A 25,546-nucleotide genomic window follows, 5' to 3' on the forward strand; every position below is an offset into this window, starting at 1 on the left:
AGGACCGAAAGGTCTTCACAACGCCCTCCCCTTCCCAGTGAAAAAGACAAATTTTAAAACAATACTAAAATCAATAAATAGAACAAAATGTTCACACCAACAAGCAGAGTAAACAAAATATAAAAAATTAGCCATTTAAAATATGACAATTTGCATAGAAACAAGGGCGAGGTTTTAAAAGTTAATGGAGGCTTCCATTATGTCATCCATAGTGTCAGTGACGAAGGAATCCAAGATGGATCCCACATCTGCAGAAAACAGAGCCATTAAAGTCTTGGTGATCAAGTCAAAGAAATAGACGTGATCAAGTGGCCAGCCGCCGCTGAGGAAATGACAACCTGTGCAATGCCCACAGTAGGTGAGCCAAAAGAAGGGAATCCTGGAGCCGCAGATCCATATCCAAATATAATGGCTCATAGAAGGCATCCTGAAGCAATCGGAGTCTTATAGGACAACTCTCCACAGGAACATTATCAGATTCATGTCCCTAGATAGTACCAGTTGCATCAGAAGACACACGTTCTAGTGCACACTCGAAAGGGCACAAAAGACAGCGGAACACAAGCTGCCAATAATAGTGGTACTTCAAAGTACTGTAACATGCAATTCACAACACAGCTAGAAGTGTGGTGATTCCATCGCCCCTTGTCTTTGAGATGGGACATCCACTGTGGAGAAGAAAGAGTAGTAGTAGCAAAATACCACCAACTAAGAACAACACAAGTGGTATGCCTGAAACTACAGTGAGTTAAAGGTTGGAATTACTCTGAAAATGGTTTGGAAGGTGCTGACAAACCCAGACCCAGTCGTCTTGAAGAAGGGGACAACACCGGTGGTGTTGGAAGCATTAAATATGTAACTCACAAGTTCACTGAAGTGTTTTGGAAAGTTAGGCCCTCATTACAACTTGGGTGGTCTTTACCAGTGCTGGCGGTAATTCTGGCTCCCTATTTCTACTTTTCTGCTGGGCCAGCTAAGGTACTGGGTTTTTCAGAACCGGTACTGATCCGGTAACCCAGTGGTGCCAGGGTACACCCAAAGACCTCGGGTACTTTCCTGATTCAGACCACAGAAACTCAGAGTCTTCTAGGTGAAGTCAAAGATCGAATTTATTGGCTGCAACCAAGTGACAAGCGTCCTAGAAGTACAACAGCACGGTTTGTATGTTCTCAGGAGACTGTGTTTCAATGCAAAGTCAGGTTTCCTTATATACAGTTTTTTAAGCTTCAGGCAAACATTCTTGACATTTTGGTTGGTCATTCACATGTTTTCACTACAAAGGAAAAAACAGTGTCATGATGAAACCTCATATTTCATGTCATCCAACCCATAATAAATTACCCGGCAAGGCCTAGTATTTTACATCAGATAAGTGTGGACCCCCAATAAAAACGGGCACCTCCCCCTCGTAAAGTAAGAAGAAGAAAAGAGCAGGTGCAGGTGTGAGCAAGATTAGGCAGGGTGTGTGAGCGATAATAAGGGTTTTATGGCATGGTGTGCCTTGATGCTATCTGATTCGGCCACTGGGAGAGGGACTGACCAAACAGGTTTGGCCTGAGGCAATGGTTCCAGCTTGCCCAGGTCAGAGAAAAGTCAATCAAGGTGTACGTGTCCTTGGAATAAAATCTGACTGTATTATAAGCCTATGTGAGAGCAACTTTTAAAAATGGCTGCCGTGTATAAAATGGGAGCCACGAGTGCAGGACGAAAATGGCGATTTCGAGGTGAAAACGCTGCTGGAATTGAGCGAAAATGCTCATGCTTAGTGTACTAGTCATTATCGGTCTTTTGATACTAAAATCGTACTGCTGTGGCAAAGTAAATTACATGGGTCCAGAATTTTTAGAACCACAAACCCTCCTTTTGCCCTTACATAGGCAATAAATCTATTCTCATGCTAATCTGAGTCCAGGTCAATGTTTCTAAAGTCGTTGAGATGTTGCTGTAACATCATCCTAGTATTTAGCTCGTCTCTTGGTGCAGGTTTCCTTATGCATGATGTAACACAGAGGCCACATATGGCAGGACAAAGTAAGGAATACCTCTATCTGCAGTAGGTGGCATAAGATCACACACCCAACAATTAGTGATGTTCACTACTAACTAGTGTTGATGCAGAAGCTGTACAAAAGAATTGCTTACGAATTCTGATCTTCTAACCTGCTCATGTTCAGGAAAAGGGTAAAAAGAGTGCAAAGAAACAATAGTAGGAAAAGACATAGGTTGGGAAGTGGGTGCAGAAGTCAATTGAGTAGAGAAAAACAATCCCACCCATAAATGACAATGTCATGTTTAAAAGACACTAGAAAACACGTTATTAAGAACATATAGACAACGGGAGAAAGTAGTGACCACTATTACAAATGAAATAATAATTTTTCACAACCCTAACCAAAAAGCAAATCCTAAAATTATCTAGTAACATTTTTAGGGCTCCTCTGCATTTCAGTAATTTTGGTATGTTCAGGTGGAACAGTGGTGACTCTCATCAATGCTCTAAGGTGAAAAGGGGGTACTCTTTCCACAGAGAATGGACTTTATTCTGCTTTTACTAAACAGGATAGTACTTTAAAACAATGCCAGCAAAACAATCAGTCTCCTAACACCTAGTCTATACAATCACACGGAAACCTCTTGTGAAACCAACTATGCCCATAGTCCGTTCAAAAAGCCTCTCTGGCAGGCTTCTATTGTCCATCAAATTTTCTTTTGTTTTTTTCTTTCGCATGGGCCTCTCAATTCAGGCCTCTTAGTGAGAAAAGTACTGCTTAGTTGGAGTGCCCTCCTGGCAAACACCCACAGCTCACTCGAAAGTCTCAATGTCTTAAAGCAATGCACCAGTGTCTCTCCTCTGCGGCAGACACTACAAACAATGTGCTCTTCATTGATCAAGGGCACAAATCATCTCGTGCAGACCCAAGCACCATTAATTGGGAAATAGCTCAAGCTCAGCAGCACTTTCAGACTCATTATTTAGTGTCAGAGGACGCTCAAGCTGCTCTTTCATGGGCACCACAATATAGTGCCTTTTTCCAAACTTGAAATCTCCGGTGCACTGCCCTTCTTCCGTTGGAGCAAAGAAAAGGGGGTGTGTGGCCAAAACTCAGGCCAAGGGGCTCAAGGGATTGCACACTGTCAGAGGTTACCAGCACATGACAGGTAGAGAAATGAAACCTCAAAACAGCTCTGCCATCAACAACAGGAATCCTTCTCTTTAGCTCTTTTACACTGAAACTTTGGTTTTGTGATGTCCAACGCCGTCTGATGGAGCAAGTACGATACCATGCGCTGGCGATCGCTGTCCAGCTTTGCTACTTTCTGGGTGCTGAGACTGTAGGGCCAAAACGTCCGTCTTTCATCTGTAGCTGTCACTGATGGGAATTAGGCTTAAATCAATATCCTGCAGGTTATTATGACTTGATACCCGCAGAATCTAGTGACGTAGGAAATGTGCCACAGTTGTTAGTTCCCTTCAATTTAGTACAAAAACAGTTCATGGTTTTTAACAAGGGGACTGCAAGCAGGTGGTCTGCAATCTTCAAAGGAGTAGCCATACACCATGGGCATAAAATACAAAGACAAAGGCAGAAGGGCAAAACAGGGTCTCTAGCATCTTTAATTGGGTTCTTTCCATTATTCTCTGCCATCTATAGCTACATGAGAATTCTATCTGAATGGATTTCCTCACACAGTGGCATTGTCTAATGGGGTAAACACATATTTTCCTCAATGATTAAGTCTAGGTGTTCCTCCTTATCTTAGAACATCTCAATAGAGAAATCACATGATACCGATTATCAGGGACATGTAGAAACCTTCCTTTAAAAACTGTGCATCAGGTGCACTATGCAATACACAGGCTAATAGTCAAATGTGCAAACAAAAAGACAAGAACTAGAGGGTCCTGACATTTGCATGATTAGGACACATCTGATCCCACCAAAAATTAAAGTAACAGGAAAAGAAGGGAACCGAAAACCAAATTAAAATAGACATTGAAAATTTGTCATGTTCAAAAAGGTAAACATAAGATATCTCCTATTGAGATGGAAAACTTGTCTTACCATAATATTGAGTCAGTTAACCATTCTATCGCTACCCTGACAGTCAGGCTGGAAAACATTGAAGCAGGTCTAAGGCAAATTCTTGAAAACCAGTCTGGTCATACCAAAGGGAATTATACATAACATGGGGGTCCCTGGTACATCACTGCAGTCTGAAAATGTGAACCTGAACAATACATCAATAATAATAAAAGGTCTGACTGGTGAAAGGAATTTGAAAAAGAGAAATGGGACTAGGACATAGCTAAAATCTCAATAACTAAGCATGATGCGACATTGGTCAGGGGAAGAAACAAAAGAAAAAATCTATAGGAAGAACAAAAAAATTATTTGGATGATAGTCAGGCATGTGACACAACACCGAGAGTACGGGTGATACACAAAGGCCAAAGTTACACAAATTTTAACTCTACCGTTGGTGACTACACCATATACGGTACTCCTAGCTAATGTTTCAGTTCCTTCTTCAGGAAAAAATGAAAACCTGGTTTTCTTTTAAGGAACAAAAGCCATATGCTACTTAGGAAACAGAACATCATTAACTAATGTAATATAGAAATTAGGCCACCTTGAATCACAGATCTATAATTTCATCCTTAGGTCCAATCAAGGCTACATAAATGTAGGGCTGCCTGTTCCTTTAAGGGAAGGGGCAGTAACGTGACTAACTGCAGGTGTTACACTTTGATCCTGAATATCTCTTTTTATTTTCCTTCAATACCATTATAGCCAAATAGACATGCACTGGTGAAGTGTTGTCTCTTATGTTCACAGCATGAAATATCATTATCTGTGGAATTTAGTAACCAGAACAAGTTCAACCAACTGTTGAGTAGCGATGGGCATCGTCATGACCATCCCCTCACAACACAGGGGAGCTTGTAATAGTATCAAAAGCAGCAACAAACATGCAAAAAAAAACAAAAAAATAATAATAAAAACGCACAAAACGTCAAGCTATCAGATATACTTGCTGTGTATCAAGCACAAAAAGCATAGACAAAACAATAGCATGTGTGAATAAGCGGTGACACACAACACCATGTCATGTACTTTATGCACTGTAAACCTGCAGCCCAAAACCCAATATTTGGGCCTGTTTAATTTGTCAGGTTTAAAATCCTTACCCTCCTTTTGACAGTAGATCACCAGGCAATGGAAATCTGCTGTCAAATATAACTTTACTGTTTCTCTTCTAACATACAGGACCAGCAAGAACAATTCATGATAGGACCAAATACAGAAAATAAATTTCCATTACTTAACTGTTACCCTCTTGTCAGTTACTTCGCAACATCAAGCCACCTTAGTTTTACCTTTCTAAAAGTAAAAATTGTTACACTGACACTCCATATTAATTTGGCACCTACAATTTCCACTGTGAAAAATAAGTCTTAATTGGTAAATCGTTCTCATTAAGGCATGTAGCCTTCAAAATTTTAGAAAAGGGCTGCATCTTATTTTCTGTCTAAGACTTAATGCAACACTTCGTTTTCTGTCAAATAAAAGCAACTAGCAGGCATCATCTTATTTTTTTAGAGCGGAGACACAAATGTATCAGTTCTGCAGAGCATTTAACATGACGTTGGGACTTTCGAAGAAACCCCTTTTTTTTATATTTTCCCTTTGGAATTAAGTTCTTTAATTGTATTGATGTTCTTAGGAGAAACCAGAAATCCCACTTTTAGAGGCTTGTAGGGTCATTCTGCATTTCACAGAGACAAGGCCCTAATTTAAAAGGTCACAAGTGTCAACATGACAGCCTCCTCCATTGTTTATGGGAAAACTAAAGATAGCATCTCAGCAGGTGACTTGAGACAGCCTCTGTAGCTCTCCTAGCTTCTGCCACTCTGAATCTGTCAAAGACAGTAGGCCTTCCTGTTTTCCTTCTAACCTGCAATAATTCACTCTATTTAAAAAAAAAAAAAAATTCCTTTTTAGGCGCTAAAAAAATGTATCTCTATTTCCAGATTATTAAACTACATTTACTGTGAATAATTCACAAACCTGAATAACACACATGCCAGTTGTTAGAATAAATGCTTGTTGCAATCCCATGCAATGGTACATATTTCATCAACCTCGAATGAATGAACGTCTCAGTAGGCCCAGCTGAAGTTAGAACCTTCAACCTCGATATTAAAACAAGCCTTTGTACTGCCACATTGACTCATTGAATCATAAGAAGGCACAACCTGCAAATATATATCAAACCTAAATGTATGCATTTACTGAAGCCTGAGACACTTTAAAAAGTACTCTGAATGAAAGAAAATGCAGTTTAAACAGTGCTTTTGCCCAAAATCGACTTTGATATTTTAGGCATTAAAAATCAATATCCTACAATTTTCTTGCACAATATGCATTACCAGAATGTCTATTACACAATCCATGAGTCAGCCATTGAAAATATTAACTTATACTTTATAGAAATTAGCTTGTTTGCTCCTGCGCTAAGGGAAAATTGCACATACAAATGTCATTTTAGCGGTGCAACATAACTTAAATTAAATTTTAATGCTAGGAGGTCATAGTATAGGTATTAAGCTTTATAAATATTTAAAAACGATTTTGAAAGGCACTTATTTTTGTAATAGTTTTTCCATAATTAATAAAAAAAATAAAAAAAAATTAAACCCAATTATTCTTTTTTTTGTGATAATTCCACATATAAAAGCAAGCTGCATCCCTTGCCTATTATTTGGGATACATTAACTCACAAGCCTAAGCGCATAAGCCTAACTTGAAATGCGTCACATTTTTGCGCCACTTTCATTTAAAAGGAAGGTTATGCAAAATTCCACCCATGTTTAACTGGGAAAGTGCTGGCTGAATTGAACATTCCTATCAAATATACTGCAGCTGAAAAGTTTGCCTGTGAACATCTAATACAATGCATCTAAGAAAAATGCTGTAAAATTTTTTTTTTTTTTTGCGAAAATAGATAATTTCGTTTTTTTTTGGGGCCCTATTTATATCTATTGAATGTGTTTTCTAATTTACTAAGCATTTAACGGCAGTTTTGTATATGTGCACAATTGCTCATTCTATAAATTAAAGAGCAACATATAGCTATGTTAGCACATCACATGGTTCATTTCTAGATTTTTTCTAAGTTTCTAATTAATATTAATTAACCAACATTTTACTTAACAAACTGAAAACATCAAGAAGACCCACAAACACACATTGAGCTCATTTCAGATATAAACAGAAAACACTCAGGACACACAATACAGCGCGCTTTAGCCATTTTTCATAAATAGCGCCATCGCAATTTACTTACAGAACCGTTTGCAGATCCTAGTTGTAAGTCATATTTACAAGAGAAAAGAAAACTTTTCTCAATAGTGTTCCAAAAAACTGCAAAAACAGCCTCACAGACATTTACTTCCAAGAATAGCGGACCCATACTTTATTAAACGTGATGGGGCCCACTCCGTGCTTCACATATAGTTCATAGGTTGGAGTTCCAATCGGAGGAACCGGACATGAGTCCTCCAACCGGGAGTCCCTTTTACAACCAAGACAAAACAAATTTCCAAGTCTGCTAAGACCAGGCATCTTCGCTCACTAGTCTATCTTCAAACTTCAAAGGATTATCGTTTACGATAGTCTCGTGAATACACGAGTCCTTCGGCTTTGGTACTTGCAAGTTCCAAATCAAAGTGATCCCGAAGGGATACCAAACCAAGGGGGTCATTCTGACCCTGGCGGTAATTACCGCCATGGCGGAGGTCGGCGGTAGCACCGCCAACAGGCTGGTGGTGCTCCGCCGGGCATTCTGACCGCGGCGGTACAGCCGCGGCCAGAAGCGGAAAGCCGGCGGGCTACCGCCGACTTTCCGCTGCCCGTCTGAATCCTCCATGGCGGCGGAGCGCGCTCCGCCGCCATCGGGATTCAGACACCCCCTACCGCCATCCTGTTCATGGCGGCTCTCCCGCCATGAACAGGATGGCGGTAGGGGGTGCCGCGGGGCCCCTGGGGGCCCCTGCCGTGCCCATGCCAATGGCATGGGCACGGCAGGGGCCCCCGTAAGAGGGCCCCAAAAAGTATTTCAGTGTCTGCCAGGCAGACACTGAAATACGCGACGGGTGCAACTGCACCCGTCGCACCTTCCCACTCCGCCGGCTCAATTCTGAGCCGGCATCCTAGTGGGAAGGTTGATTTGCCCTGGGCTGGCGGGCGGCCTTTTGGCGGCCGCCTGCCAGCCCAGGGCAAATGTCAGAATCACCGCCGCGGTCTTTCGACCGCGGTGCGGTGTTCTGACGGCGGTACCTTGGCGGACGGCCTCCGCCGTCCGCCAAGGTCAGAATGACCGCCCAAATGTCCAACTAAGGACCAAACCAAGGGGGTCATTCTGACCCTGACGGGCGGCGGAGGCCGCCGGCCAGAGTTCCCCCCTCCAAAATACCGCTCCGCGGTCGAAAGACCGCGGAGGGTATTCTAAGTTTTTCCCTGGGCTGGCGGGCGGTCGGCAAAAGACCGCCCGCCAGCCCAGGGAAAAACTCCCTTCCCACGAGGATGCCGGCTCGTAATCGAGCCGGCGGAGTGGGAAGGTGCGACGGGTGCTGTTGCACCCGTCGCGTATTTCACTGTCTGCGAAGCAGACAGTGAAATACTTGTAGGGGCCCTCTTACGGGGGCCCCTGCAGTGCCCATGCCAGTGGCCCCAGGGGCCCCGCGACCCCCCTTACCGCCATCCGGTTCCCGGCGGGCGGACCGCCGGGAACTGGATGGCGGTAGGGGGGGTCGGAATCCCCTCGGCGGCGCAGCTAGCTGCGCCGCTTTGGAGGATTCCAAAGGGCGGCGGTACACTGGCGGGAGACCGCCAGTGTTGCCGGTCCAACCGCGGCTTTACCGCCGCGGTCGGAATGCCCTTGGGAGCACCGCTGGCCTGTCGGCAGTGCTCCCGCGGTCCTCCAACCCGGCAGTCATTGACCGCCAGGGTTGGAATGACCCCCCAAGTGTCCAACTAAGGACTGGGAGACGCTCCACTTATACTTAACTGAAAATATCGATGACGTCACCAGAAGACTCGTCTTATCGTTTCGCTCTACCAAACATCAAGGGTCCAAATCAGGGCGATAGCCAGGGCAGCAGTCCTTCGTAGCCGTCGGGAAGCGGGGAACCTCGCAGCAAAGACTTTCGGACCACGTCGACATGCAGGGGTCGATGAAGTGGCGGCCTTCCTCCAGAATTTTCACACGAAGCTCCCCACGGACCTCAGGCTTGGACCGGTACCGCTGGTATCGCCCAACGTTGGGCGCCAACTGAGGTACTGGGTTTTTCAGAACCGGTACTGATCCGGTAACCCAGTGGTGCCAGGGTACACCCAAATACCTCGGGTACTTTCCTGATTCAGACCACAGAAACTCAGAGTCTTCTAGGTGAAGTCAAAGATCGAATTTATTGGCTGCAACCAAGTGACAAGCATCCTAGAAGTACAACAGCACGGTTTGTATGTTCTCAGGAGACTGTGTTTCAATGCAAAGTCAGGTTTCCTTATATACAGTTTTTTAAGCTTCAGGCAAACATTCTTTACATTTTGGTTGGTCATTCACATGTTTTCACTACAAAGGAAAAAACAGTGTCATGATGAAACCTCATATTTCATGTCATCCAACCCATAATAAATTACCCGGCACGGCCTAGTATTTTACATCAGATAAGTGTGGACCCCCAATAAAAACGGGCACCTCCCCCTCGTAAAGTAAGAAGAAGAAAAGAGCAGGTGCAGGTGTGAGCAAGATTAGGCAGGGTGTGTGAGCGATAATAAGGGTTTTATGGCATGGTGTGCCTTGATGCTATCTGATTCGGCCACTGGGAGAGGGACTGACCAAACAGGTTTGGCCTGAGGCAATGGTTCCAGCTTGCCCAGGTCAGAGAAAAGTCAATCAAGGTGTACGTGTCCTTGGAATCAAATCTGACTGTATTATAAGCCTATGTGAGGGCAACTTTTAAAAATGGCTGCCGTGTATAAAATGGGAGCCATGAGTGCAGGACGAAAATGGCGATTTCGAGGTGAAAACGCTGCTGGAATTGAGCGAAAATGCTCATGCTTAGTGTACTAGTCATTATCGGTCTTTTGATACTAAAATCGTACTGCTGTGGCAAAGTAAATAACATGGGTCCAGAATTTTTAGAACCACATAGCGGAAAAGTCACATCAACATTGCAGCCGGCTCGTAATAGAGCCGGCAGAAGTGCTGATGTGCAGCAGGTGCAGTAGTACCCATCGCACTTTTCACTGCCTGAAAATCGTGCAGTGAAACGCGTGCTGGGGCTGTGCCTGGGGGCCTCTGCACTGCCCATGGCAAGTGCATGGGCATTGCAGGGGCCCCCAGGTGCACCCCGAGTCCCCCTTACCAGCAACCTTTCCATGGCTGTGTTTACCACCGTGGCCAGGCTGGTGGATTATGACCGTCAGGCAGAAGCCTGGTGGTATAGTGGAGGGGCTGGCAGTATGGCCATGGCTATTGCGCCACGGTCATAATAGCTGGCGGAACACCGCCAGCCTGTTGGCAGTGTTACCGCCAGCTTACAGCCAGCCGCCAAGGCATAATGAGGCCCTTAGTATTGAAAAGTCACTGTATTTCAGAATGCAACATGTTTCTGGAACAATAGTGCTTTGAGGCTGCTCAGCTTGTCGAAGTTCACATTAAAGGCAAGAAAGGAAGGCCACAAGGTTGCTACCCTATTCTCGGATGTGGAGGGGAAAAGCGCACTTCCACTGACCTGTCACTGCAGTGTCTGTATGTGCAGCTTTGAACTGCCAGTTCAACCTGGCAAGTGCTCCCAATTGCCTGTCCCAAACCTTGCCTTTTACTACGTGTAAGCCATCCCTAAGGTAGGCCCAAGGCATCCCCATGAGCATGGTGCAGAGTGTTTAAAAAGTAGGACATGTACTGGTGTGTTTTTCATGTCCTGATAATGAAATACTGCTAAAGTTGTTTTTCACTATTGCAAGGCATGTCTCACCAATAGGTTAACCTGGGGATTACCTTGAAAGTAATTGGCAAGGAGCCCCTCTCGACATCTACTGGGCCAGCACCGGGTCAAGCGATGCCGGATGATGATGCAATGACACCAGAGATTGTGTGGTCTAGTGCCACGGCAGAGTCTTTGGTCATGGCAAGTACAGCACTACCTAAAAATGGACCAGCCCAACATAGTGTGGGTGTAGTTGTTGAAGAGCGCTGAGAAGTGCATGTTTGAAAAATGGAAACTGCCATAGATACCACAACCATTCTGGGGCATCAAATAGAACTAGCACAAGAGCAAAAGCAAGCCGAATCAAGACCATATATTAAACCTAAAAGCCAGCAAAGCCCAACAACAGTAACTAGGGAGTGCGAGGACATTACCTGGAAAGCCAGCGAAGTTAATGTTCCCACTCCCTTTGAACTCCTGGAACCGGAGGGTCTGTTTTGAGGTTGTGCAAACCAAGATCTTGTTGTGCTGAGCAGATACCAAGGAGATGGTAGCACAAGAAGTGATTATCTAAGCAACAGCTCCTTAATGTTTCTTGATGACACCTTCCCGGATGTACCCCATTGCATGGTAGTCCATAGTAGAGCAATCGTAGAGAGCACTGGGCCCTTGGATGGTCCGACCACTCTTGCTGATAGCGGGGATGTTCGGGCTGAGGCCACCCCGGTTAACAACCTTCCTGAAAGCAGCAGGACCTCCAGTGAGGACCTCTAACTGGATGATTCAATACTGGAGTGTATTCCTGTGAGCCAGCAAACAGGGGCATCTCCCCTAACATGGAGGCCTCACAAGGTTTCATAATCTCAGAAGCCATGACTGCCCTAAATAGAGTTTTATCAGCAACATACTCACTTCTGGAGAAGTCATTAGGCTGGACCGAACACATAAGATCATTGCTAAATATGATACTTCGGGCCCTAGTCCCAGAAGGAAGAAACCTTGATGCGGCCACTCAAAAGGACTTCCACAATGGGCCTGAAAGCCTGGCACCCCTAAAGGAGACCCTCGAAATTCTAACTCACACTCAAATTCAAAGTCAAACTAATGCACGGATGGCTGTCTGTCAAGCTGGTCACAGTTGTAGTTGCAGATGGGTGGGAAAGCCTACCCACAAGGTAAGACTCCAACCAAGCACAAAGATGGCAACTCTGCCAGCACTGCTAAACCTGTTTGTGAGGTGGGTGACAACAGGAGTAAGTCAGATGGAGGGCACCTGGGCACCCAGGTAGAGCACTGCGCAAACTGGGGAATATTGAAATGGGACAAAGTGATGGCGAAAGTATAAACAACGCTGTGGGACTAGGGAACAGCTGGAGGAAGGGTAAATAAAAACAAAAAGATGAGTGATTCAACCTTCCCAGTGTTTTTACTTAAATTACTGTTTTCCAACTCCAAGGGATGTCCTTATAAAAGATTGACTCCAAGTGATAGCCAAGAGAGTGCAGTTGCAGTGAAGACTGCGACTGCTTGCGATTCTGTCCCCTACCATTTTGTTTGAGATTTAAATGATGTAAGCAAAACAAACAACACAGGACTTCCTAAGTTTGATCTACTTCCATTTTGCAGGGACGGGCAAAGCTTAGAAAACTTGAATGGAAGGAAGCGCATCTAGTTCTGTCTAAAAGAATACGAAAAGTCGTCCCAGGAAAAGAGCTGTTGAAATTCTGCATTCGGTTATGGTAACCAAGTCACGCAGCACTGTGTCTCCCACGCAGGGTGCAAGTGCAGCCCACCCTAGGAGCCTGGGTGTTGCTTATCGTCAAGGTACTTGAGTTGCCTCCCAGTCTTAACCCCTTCACTCTGACATTTCTTCGCTCAGGAGATAGTGCAGGAGATTACAGCGCACATTGGTACTGCTGGTGCCACACCTGATCAATATATAGCTGATTTCTGCTTGGAATTTACTGGTCTTTTCCCAGATGCTGGCTTTGCACACCCTTTAAATTGATCAAGACTGTAAACTCTTTTCTACACAATTCCTGAGCTGAGAGTGATTTCTTCTGGTGGCATGGAGATAGTGAAGTTGGAGAACAAGCCACCGCGGCCACAGTTGGGAGGGTAGTATGGCCACAGTTCCGCTTCTTTTAGCTCTCCCCCTTTTTCTTCCTCTGAAGTTGCATTTGTGTTGCCTGGTATTGCCAGACTGGTTCTCAGCCACATAGATGATTTGCATATAATGGGGCTAAATGTAAAACTTTGCCCAGATTTCATTTGAGAAGGAGCAGTCCCGAAAGAGCAGTACAGACCGCACACGGGCCCCACTGGTTCTGACCGCCTCGCTAGCCACAAGCCTGCAACCTTCTGGAGCACTTTTGGTATGGGTTTCCTGTAAATTAAATTGCAAGTTAGAACAAATAGGGTTAGGGTCACCATCTTTGTCATCTAATATGCAGCATGTGAGTCTTTAGTTTGTGGGCTCTGAGGGCAGGGTGATTGATATCTTGAATGTATATATTCCACCTGGTGGGTCTCCGGAAGTCCAGGAGATCTGGAGCAATTTTATTACCTATATTGAAAGTGTTACAGAGGTTGGGGTTGATTGTAGACTGACCAGGGAGGACAAAGTAGGGAAGCATATGTTGCTAATTTGTTCACATTTTAATAAACAACCCTCTCATGCCATTAATAATAGTAAGATCATAATGGAGGACCACTAGTTAGGCATCCCTGAAACAGCTATGAGCTGTTTCAAATCTACCAAGAAGGCTGATGCATTCTCTGATCTCTTGTTAAATTGCCAGCTGTGTTTTTCAATGATTGCACTGCCTCACATAGCACAGCTAAGGTGACCTTTGAAAATGGGAGAAGCTCATTGCTATTTAAATATATAATTGTCAATATAGAGGCCTGGGAGCGCATATGTGATATGGCCGTGGTTAACAGAGTGGAGAGTGACCACAACCATTGTTCTCCAACTTCACTTTATCTGTATGAAGTTGTGTTTTGTGAGATGTGCGAGTGTGAATGTTCGATCTCAGGGGAGTTATGGACATGAGATCATACTGTCCAATAGCAGAGGAGATTAAGATGGAATAGTGAGAAGGATTTTCTGGAACTCCTGCAGCTCGAATATATAGTGATTAAGTATGGAGAGTTAATAACGGATACTCCGATCAATGATAGCAGTGAGATTTTAGCTGCATACAATGGAATGGTAAGCTAGTCGAAGGCCCTGTGGTCTAGGCCTGTTGTGTATAAGTCAGCTGCCACAAACGGTGCTAGGTGATTAGCACGGAATGGTTGGTGTGACGAGGACTGAGCTAGAATGAAGAGAGGTGTCTCGTATCCCCTGGTGTGGCGTCACTACAGCCGATAAAATGAAATAGAGTTCAGAGAATGCAGGAGTGAGTATAAGTGACTGCTACACACTAAGGGCCTGATTCTAACTTTGGAGGACGGTGTTAAACCGTCCCAAAAGTGGCGGATATACCACCTACCGTATTACGAGTTCCATAGGATATAATGGACTCGTAATACGGTAGGTGGTATATCCGCCACTTTTGGGACGGTTTAACACCGTCCTCCAAAGTTAGAATCAGGCCCTAAGTAATTAATGTTTTAGAAGGCACTGTGAGTGGAACTGAGGGAGGCATCGACTGAGAGCAATACTAAAAGGTTTCGGTAACTTGTAACACAGGTGGGAATGGGTGCCAATCGCATGGGTCCACCACTTTAGTACCCAGTATAGTGCTAACCCTCTAGGTTCACTGGACACCCTGTTGGTGCAAGAAACTCCACCTCTGGTGCGATTGATATTCTAACTCCTGAAGTGGTTAGAGCTTTGAGCAATATGAAGAGGCATACAGCACCAGTCCCTGAATTTGTGCCTATTGATGTTTAGTGCGAGGACCTTCACTTCTGGGCCAGCATCCTTACTAAATTGTTCAATGCAGCCCTTGCCAGTAATGTCGTACCATCCTCCTGGCACTCTGCCACCATTGTTCCGTTCTACAAGAAGGCCAACTGTGGAAGCCCTTCCAACTGCCACCCGATTTCCCTTCATGATCGTCCAGAGAAAGTTCTCAGGAAAGTCCTGCTCAGTCTTCTGCAGGGATGGATGGATTCCAATTACATCATGACAGAAGTGCAAGCTGGCTTCCAGTCTTGTATAGAAACATTGACAAGGCCCTTCGCCTATATATGACCTCATACAAATTCACAACAGTAAGAAAATCCTGTTTGTACTTGATCTTTGTAGATCTAAAAACAGCCTTTGATTTAGTTGATAGGGGTAAACTTTAGAGATCACTGATAGATATAGGGATTGATACTACCGTGGTAAAGACCACATTGGCACTTCACTCTGGTAACATTGACAGAGTCGGATATGGACCAGGAGGGGAGTATACGAAGCTTGACTGCTTTGTGGATTACTGTGAGGAAAAGTATTTGACCATCAATAGTAATAAGACAAAGAGTATGATTTTGCGGCAGTTCCCTGACTTCAAGCGGAAACTTCTGATTGCTGTTGTGTCCCAAGAAACCATTAAGCACTTTGACTATTTGGGTATCAGGTTTGTGGAGAACTTGCACTGGGGTAGCCATGTACTGAAGGCAACTATAGTCCTGAAACAAATGGCTGGGGCAGTTTTTAATTTCTGGCACATGGTGGGTGCTAGAAGTATAAGTATCATCTTGCGGACCTATAGCCAAAAGGCAGTGGCTGCAGTACTCTATGGGGCAGAGCTTTGCGGGTATGTGAATACTAGCCCACTACAAGTGACTGAAAACAACTTTCTGAGACCACTATTGAGGCTGGGACTGGGAACCCCCTTAATAAACTCTATGTGGACCTTGGCCTCACGCCAATATCGAAAATAATAGCCCTAAGGCCAGTGCCTATTAGGTAATGTTGGTCCATAATCCTAATGCAGTAGTATATTTGAGATCCATGGAAGAGGCCACTTTGAGTTGAAGACCCTGTGAATAGAACCTGGTAGAGTGAAACAGGAAACTGTGGAACAGATCGAAGATCAATACTGTGAATATAAGTTGACAAGAGCATGACTCACGCTTAGGCCAGGATCAATTCTATGCAAGTACTTGAACAACGCTTATGGTCCCCCCTACACTGGTTACCTGGATCTGATATACCCTGATCTTAAGCAAACACTGTATGTAAAATATAGGCTGGGAGTTCTACCAACTAGGGACTACCTACTCCGTACTCAGGCTCGCGGCTGGGCTTGATCACTGCGATTGTAGTTTTGGAGGAATAGACAACTCAGACCATTTTATCATGTTCTAACAAAAATATGACTCGGCAACGGGGCGGGATCTGCTACCCGTCTTTAAGTTATACAGGGTAAAATGTGTCCAAGCAGCACTGGCACCTTGTGCTAGGTCTGGCGATATGAATGCGCTCAATTCTATAGCATGTTCTCTATGGGCCCCATGGCCCTGTTTGACAGAGCTGGCAACTAAGCTTGGTCTGATCTATCCATAAGAACTCCTCAAGTCTACAGAGCTGTACTTACAGGCTAGGAGATTATGTTAGATAAACCTGCGGCATATCTCTCCTTATTTGAGCAGTTCCATGTATATTTCCCTATATGCAGTGTCAGGCTTCAATAACTAAAGTGTCATTTTTTTATGCACACGCCCTGGTAAATTGGTTGACTGCCTATTATGATTCGAATAAGGTATTTAATGCATAGTGCTGCCACAGTATCCAGTTGATCATATTGTATATGTATTTTAATTAATTCTGTTTGTACTAGTGAACCAGCAGGGGTGGCTCCCAGTGTCGCCCCCCTGGCCAAGAGCCAGGAGACGAAAAATGAATTGATAGTTACTCTATCATTTTAGTTTTTTATCTGCTGGCTCAGCCAGAAGTACAGGAAGAGGTGGGGCTGGGCAATGTGAGGTGGGAGGAGAGAGTGCACGAAGTGCTCATCCGTGTTTGGCCATCCGTCTCAGGCCAGCCAAACACACATGCAGACTTAGGTTTCTTCAGCCCAGCTGTGTTTAACAGCCGGGCTGCAGAAACTGCACAGACCACAGGGCTGTGTCTGTGTGGCAGTCACTGCCGCCCAGACCAATCCTGATGCTGCTTTCATGCTAGGTTTTAGATGAAAGCAGCACCAGGCTTGCTGAGGAGCCTCTGCTGGTGTCTCAGTGAATGCTGGAACACCAGAAGAGGAGGCAGGTGGCAGGAGTTGTCAGGAATGGTGAAAAAGGTACTTTAAAAAAATATATATATATATTTCCCCATCCTCGTTATTCCCCCACCCCCTTTTGACATTTGTAGCTGCTGCCGCTGAGAACCAGATGATTGTTTTATCAAGATTGCATGTAGTTGTAATGCTACCAGTTGACTATAGTGCACATGTATTTTATGATGCACTTTTAATTCTTATTCTTTTATTTTGTTCTATTTCTCTCATTACTGTTTTAAAACAAATATATATTGTAAGGCTGACAGCTGAAACAATAAATAAATAATTAAATAAATAAATATATAGTATAATATTCAAACTCAGAAAGCAATGAAGAAACTGTGTTCACATCCCAATCATCAGGCATAATACCGGGTGTTATTAAATCGTCCATCACAAATTTAAAAATGCATGTAATTTGAATAGTCTCTGCAGGATCACAAATATCACATAGAACCTTATCGCCAAAAAATCCCATCAGGAACTGGAATGGCAGAAATGTTCATTAGGGACAGGTCTCTTCACACTTTATGGGAAGACAAGTGAGGAAGATTAGGGAGGTACTTTGCCTCAGCAGCAGAGTCTTCAGGAAGATAATGCCCATCAATGAGCAAGAAGAAAACAGTCACAACTCCAATCCACAAGAAAAGAGCAAACTGTGAATATAATCCACAAATAGGACAACAGAAAGATCATATAAGTGTGTTTAAGCTAGTGTAAAAGCTTATGTAGCCCATGAAGAGAAGTGGCAGCCCAATCTCTAGAAAAGTGGTCAGTTTTGACAAAGTACCCAGAAGCAGTCTATGTGAAAACAGGAGTCTCAGCAGGTGTACAAAAACTGGTAGACATACCTAAAGAAGGTTTGTCATAAACAACTCAGTTGCTTTGAGAATTGGCAGCAAAAAACTGCAGTCTTGCATCTGGTGTGTTTCTTGTGTTTGTACCGGTAACTGAAATCAGCAAACTCCACTCTCTGCCCTCCCCAACCTAGGGGAAATCATACTGGTATTGTTGAAGTCTTGAAGCGGTATTTCCTGTTTGGCAGTGAATGGGGTAAGGGACTAGCCAGGAGTCCTTGTGGCATACTGTGTAGCATCGGCCACATGATGCAATTTTATTTGATCAATGGAGGCAAAATGTTTGTCTTCACAACTCGCAAACAGTGGCTCAATCACAGTTCTGGTACCTTGAATTTCAAGGACTGGCACCCATGCATGGTATGATAAACCAAAAGTATTTTCTCAATCCAGATTACCAACTTTCAGAATCCAGTTGGTAGGTGCTACCGTATACTCCAAACCAACAGTAACAGCATCTGAAGTGGAACGCTCAGCTCGGAAGTCTTAGAGTTCCTGTAAGACAGTGAGACATTCATTTATTTCAAAAGGTGTTTCCACAGCCCCTGTGCCAGTACCATCATGATCTGGGACACACATTTGGATGTCTTAAGAGGGGGTGCAGTTACTTCATATGTACTAATGAAGACTCACAGATCTTTAATAACAGTTCAAGTATCAGCCGATCACTGTTGCCATACCCAGAGAAATTTGGAGCAACCATTCAAAGCAAGAAGGATGTATTTGAACGCACCACTCCAATTTAGTGGTCCACAGTGGTCTAAGTATACACAATGAAATGGTTTGTTTGAAACTAGGAGGGGTTTCTGTGTGGTGGGTTTTTAATAGTGGAACCTTTAATTTGTTGACAAATTTCACAGGTAAGGACATACTGCTTTGTCTGCTTGTACAGACCATGCCACTAATAAAATTTTTGTAGCAAAGAAACTGTAGTCACCACACCAGCACGGGAAATGCTATCCCCTCATGTGCTAATTTACTTAATTTTAACCTGTGGTCTTCATTGGGGATTACTGAATCACCATCCCATGGAATGGTTGCAAAGGGAATGTTTTGGGCACTTAAGTGGTAGGAATATTTTGCTGGGTATGCTTTTGGTAAAGGGGTGCTGTTAGCCAAAGTATTTACGGCAATCAGAATTTCTTCATCTGCCCTTGTATGAGAACAAGTAATTGCAGCAACGCAAGAATTAATAACTGCAGGTTTGGGTGCTTTATCAACCACTGAATTCCCTACAACGTGTATTCCAACACATTGATGACTCAGTGTTTGTATTACATGAGCCTGTGGAAGCCTATCTTTGAATTCTGCCACCTTTCCTTAAAGCACTCCATGCTTGATAGTATTTCCCCTAGAGTCTTTGAATCCATTTAGGGGCCAGTAATACATGCTTTCATTAAAGGACTGGACATAGTAACACGAATAGTACAATATAAGAGTGGGGAATTCAGGATGTGTATGTTCCAGTGCTAGAACCAAAGCTTTAAATTAAACTAATTGTGCTGTGAAATCCCCTGGGGACATATTGAAAGTTTGTTGAGGGTGTAACTCTCCACCCCTCAATACTCCATAAACAGCTGTGCAAGCTGCAGAGTATTGACGTTTTGTTCCTACAGCAGGTTGAGCTGACGCATTAGTATATATGATGTACTTATAATGATCAGGAGGCAAAATGGCAAAAAGGATGGGTTGCCCACGACCGACAAATGTTCTTGAATTTTCCTTGCATTGGTATTTACCATAAGTTGATCCCTGATCATTTTATTAGTCTTTGTACCAAAATTGCAGGTGGAAAGACTACTCAAGGCTGTTAAGAATTCATCAAAAAACTAATTCCCCCTTTGTCTCCTGGTATAACAATGGCATATTTCCAGGGTGGTACTTATAGTAGGTTTGAACCTTAATTCTAACCTCAATATTGCCTTTTCAAATTCATCCAGATCCTCATCTTCAAGGGGTGATTGAACTTTGTGTAACAAGCTGAAAATGTCTTGACCTTCTGAACCTGTATAAATGGAGTGATATGCATTTTTTCCTTTCTTACAGACATTTTGGCCCTCATTCTTACCCTGGCGGTTTGAAACCGCCAGGGCAGAGGGCAGAGGAAGCACCGCCAACAGGTTGGCGGTGCTTCCTGGCCATTTCTGACTGTGGCTTTAAGGGGAACCGGCGGTTTCCCGCCGGTTTTCGCCTGGCCAAAGGAATCCTCCATGGCGGCGCTGCATGGGGATTCCGACCCCCTTCCCGCCAGCCTGTTCCTGCTTGGCAGACACTGAAAATCGCGACGGGTGCCACTGCACCCGTCGCACCGCAGCAAATCCGCCGGCTCCATTCGGAGCCGGCTTCATCTTTGATGGGGCTTTCCCGCTGGGCCGGCGGGCGATCTTTTGCAGATCGCCCGCCGGCCCAGCGGGAAAGTCGGAATGTCCCCCGCAGTCATCTGACCGCGGGCGGTGTTTGGGCGGTTTCCGCCCAGCGGGCGGCGCCCGCCGCCCGCCGGGGTCGGAATGACCCCCTTTGTCTGCATCTATGGATGTAAGATAGGTAGTAAATACCTATCTCTGCATGAGAATGAACAATCTAATGTACTCTGCTGATAGCAGAAACAGGTGTATTTACTTACAGTATATAGGAGAAAACATATGCTTGATCTTGCAAATGTTAGCACTGTCATCAGTCTCAAATAGGTTTGGCTCATTGAGGTAAAATCAGTAAGTCAAAGTGAATGCAATGCAACTGGAACTGATCATAAGCCCATCAATGCAATTCAAAAAGGCAGCCTTTGTGTGTAACCAAGGCTTGAATCATCTGTAGTGACTCTGCAACATCTGAAAATGAGAGTGTGGGGCCGGCCTAGTCAGAATCTTTCCAGCCTCTCACCTCAGATTGTGGTGCCTCCTTCAAGCGTGGGTGGATCTGAGTCGGCAGCCATGGCATTGTGTAGAGGCGCTATCTGCCTCGCTGCACCTCGTAAACAGACAACGCCAGCTGTGTACGCAACGATGAAAGCAGCTCAGCCAGTGTAGAAAATGTGAGGTACTGTATCCCATCACTTATAGCCAAAAAGTTGTTGTACTGTAGGAAATAAAAAAGCAAGCATCTGAAGAAGAGGGAAATTTATTTACTTCTTGCTGGCTGGCATCACTCAGAAGAAAATGCGCTCAGGCTGGAATCCTTCTAAATCTAAGGTTCTAGGAGGAACCAATTTGAACGCTGGGGCAGGGCAAACAAAGAAACAATAGGAACAATAAAAAAACATTGTCATTACACTTCAATGCATTAGTAAATGGATAGAATGTTTTAATGTTTGGGCAGAGTGCTCTTCCTGTAATCTATCTTGTAGGTTTTTGAGGCACTGTAAACCTTAGGCCTAATACAGGAAGTGTTTAGTCCTACACATCTGGCAAGTCATACCATTGATCTTAATTTCTCTGTGCCTGAGTTGGCTAAATCAATCAGCTGTGTACATTTGACCTGACTGACCATCAGCTTATAACTGTTGATTTTGCCTTTCAGTGCAACTTAGCTCCCAATCCTATTGCAAGGACACAGTTAGCCTGGACAGGGAACAAACTAGAGTCTGTAAGAGCTAGTGACATGTTTAGTCATATATGGATATCTGCTCTTCCCTCCACCTATCTTGATGAGCTTCATCGTCACTTTCATGACTGCCTTTACAAAACCTTCCACTTCCTTCTTCCTTTGGGGGTCTCGTAAGTCTATCACTCCCAAGATTAACAATCCATAGTTAATGAAGGAAAGTCTAGTCAGATTGTCAGGATTATAAGTGTTCGGTGGGATAGTTAATCAACATATTCAAACCTCTATCTGCTATTGTCACACTTTCTTTTCTTAGCTTTGTCTTTAATTCCTCCATTTCTTTTGCATTATCCATAGTTTCTGGTTGGGGTTGTCAAGTCTTTGTCAGAAAGCCTGACTTGTATCCTAGGGTAGAAGCTAACTATGTGCCTATCATTCTTTTCCCTAATAATTTCGAAAATTGGTGAGAGGTTGCTTGATTGGTGTCTCTCTAAATGTATTGAGGAAAACCAATTTTTAGATGAAAGTAATTTGGGGTGTAGGATGGGCTTAGGTACAGAGACTGCCTTGGTGGGCAAGTTTAACAGTGATAGAAAAGATTTGGATAATAGCATTCCTACCTACCTCATCATACTTGATCTACCTGTCCCTTTTGACAAAGTGGTGCATGCTATCTTGGGCCAGTGTGTTGAAGAGGCAGGTGTGCAGGGAAAAGCTGGGCAATGTGAAGGAGGGAGGAAATATTTTATAGCAACTTGAGCTGCCAGCTTTAGAACCTTGCAACCCTGGTCAAAATCCCGGCCCCAGTGGTAAACACAACACCGTGTAATTCTGGGTGAATCACTTAGTCTGCAATCAACAAGGTCATTTATATCAACTAGGAATTACACCAATACATTACACACACACTTAAGGGAAACATCAAATAGAGAACAAGAGTGAACACTAGCCATCTTGCCTTCCCCAAAATAGGATTACCAGTATTATTGCCACCCTTCAACAACACTCTCCACCTTATACATTTACCACCCTCTCCAACCAACTTTGAAAAAACACATAGGCCCTCATTATGACATTGGGGGTTAATCCCACTCACTGCCATGCTGACAGGCCGCCAACTTACCGCCGCCGTGGCGGATATCTGTTCACCATATTATCACACACACACACACACCAATCTGTCAGTATTCTGCCACATACACAAATCTGCCACACCAAAGGTCAGTGATAAACCGGTGGTATCCAAACCCACACCGTTACACCAACAGAACTACTCCTACTACATTTTGACCCACAAATCACCACGGTGGACATTTAACAGCAGTAAACCATTGGCGGTACATACGGCCGTGCTCAAAATGGACACCCACAGACAAAACAACACCACATTGGACAATTCAAACAGCACATGCCTGACACCCATACACACACCACACCCACACCACTATAAAACACAAACCCACATTACCCACAACCCTTTACCAACAACAATTACTGCCAGGAAATTGACACCACGACCACTGACACAACTAGAGCCAAACTATTCACACCTATACACCACTCACGCACTACATATCACACACCCCAACACATTACCCAACACACCCTCACCAACACACATCACATAACACCCATGGCACTACAAAGACACCCCCGTTTCACAGAGGAGGAGCTAAGGGTCATGGTGGAGGAAATTGTAAGGGTAGAGCCACAGCTCTTTGGAGCACAGGTGCAGCAGATGTCTATAGATAGGAATAGGGAGCTATGGCGGAGAATCGTGGACAGGGTCAATGCCGTGGGACAGCACCCAAGAACTAGGGATGACATCAGGAAGAGGTGGAATGACCCACGGGGGAAGGTACGTTCCATTGCAGCAAGACCCCAGCTTGCGATCCATGGGGACTGGCGGTGTTAATTTGCAATGTACTGCTGCAGGCTTTCAGTGTGTGTCAGGGTGTGGTCCCTTTCCAGGGCCTTCTAGAAGCCTTCCCTGCAGCATGCCTGGGTGTGGTTTGTGGGCTGGGCCAAGACTCTATATAAGGGAGCCAGCCCAGCTCCAAGTGCTCACTATTCAGAGGTCCCGGTGCGCAGCAGCAGCAACTTCCTGAGCTCCTGTTCCGGAGGCCTACTTTGATCCTCCAGGCCTCGCCCTTTCACTTTGCTCAGTGATTCTTGATCAGGGCGGTAAGATGGAGGTCGGGCTGTCCCCCAATTCCGTTCTTGAAGGATTTAGAGTTCTTGGGCCTAATTAGCATGATAAAACTATTTTGCTCTCGTGCGTGTGAATGTGCCCTTGATGTTTACTGGTATTTTACATGATGGCTTTTGAATCGGCAGGACGCACAATTCTTTTCTTGAGCACAAATCTTGATATTCATTGTGTGCTACCATTTTATGGCATTTCCAAGGTAGCTTTCGAATCGGCAAGACTTGCTATTCATTTCTCATGCTTAATTAATGTTATTCATTGTACGCTACCATTTTTTGGCATTCATATGGTGGTTTTCGAATCGGCAAGACGCGCAATTAATTTTTTGTGCTTAGTTCATGATATTCAGTGTGCGCTACAATTTCTTGGCACTCACATGGTGGCCTTCGAATTGGCAAGACGCGCGATTCATTTCTTGTACTAAATTCATGATAATCAGTGTGCGCTACCATTTCTTGGCATTCACATGGTGGCCTTCAAATCAGCAAGATGCGCAATTCATTTTTTGTGCTTAGTTCATGATATTCAGTGTGCGCTACCATTTCTTGGCATTCACATGGTGGCTTTTGAATCGGAAGGACGCGCAATTCATTTCTTGTGTTTAATTCATGATATTCATTGTGCGTTACCATTTCATGGCATTTCCGTGGTGACATTCGAATCGGCAGAACGCGCGATTCATTTCTTGTGTTAAAATCACAAAGTTCATTGTGAGCTACCATTTCATGCCGTTTACTTGGTGGTCACTGAATCGACAAGACGCGCGATTCATTTCTCGTGTCTAATTCATGTTTCTCCTTGTGCACAATCATTTCATGGCAGTTACAAACCTTTGTGGATATCTGTAATGTGCGCAATTCATGTTCCTGCATTTTAAGAAAACTAAAGTGTTTTAAAATTCTAGATGTTATATTGTATGCGCATAACAAGTCTCTCAAGTACAATTCATATGGTGTTATAGAAATCATTCAGATTATTTCCTTGTCCTCATGCCAAAGTCTATGCTTGAATTTGAAAACTGATTCTAGAAAATTCTGATGTTTCTAATTCATGTGGAACATTTTCATTGAGTGGTCCATTAGAATGTTGTAATAATCTTTCTTGATTCCCTCACTTGGTTCGTGCATGGGGGATCCCATGTATTGAGAAAAAGACCCCAGAAATCATCCAGGCAGTAGATGGAAAACTCTTGACTGGAGGTCTGGTAACTCTTCAGACTGTTCCCTTGTCTGTGATCTGTGAGGATAAGAACCAAAGAAAGAAACATAAAGAGAAACTCATCCTTGACGTGATCCATGCTCCCCAGTATGGAATTATCCTTGGCTTACCCTGGTTAACTCATCACAATCCTGAGATTCATTGAGCAGAACGAAAGGTTGTGTTCTCATCAAAGCTATGTACAGAACAATGCCTCCAAAAGTCTCAAGTACCAAAAGTTTGCAACTCTTACATAGCCACTGCCGCCAAGAAAGAAGTTAAATTGCCCAAGCATTATTCATCCTATGAACATGTATTAGGTGAGAAAGAAACAGAAAACTTGCCTCCTCATAGATCTTATGACTGTCAAATTGATCTAGTTCCAGGTGCAATACTCCCCAACTGTCGTGTATACGCCCTGTCAGAACATGAAAATCAACATTTACGAAATTATCTAGATCAATTCTTGGAGAATGGTTTCATTCGCCCTTTAAGTCTCCTGCAGCTTCTCCTTTGTTTTTTGTTCCGA

This window comes from Pleurodeles waltl, chromosome 2_1 (assembly GCF_031143425.1).
Source record: "Pleurodeles waltl isolate 20211129_DDA chromosome 2_1, aPleWal1.hap1.20221129, whole genome shotgun sequence".
In the NCBI taxonomy this organism is placed as follows: domain Eukaryota; kingdom Metazoa; phylum Chordata; class Amphibia; order Caudata; family Salamandridae; genus Pleurodeles; species Pleurodeles waltl.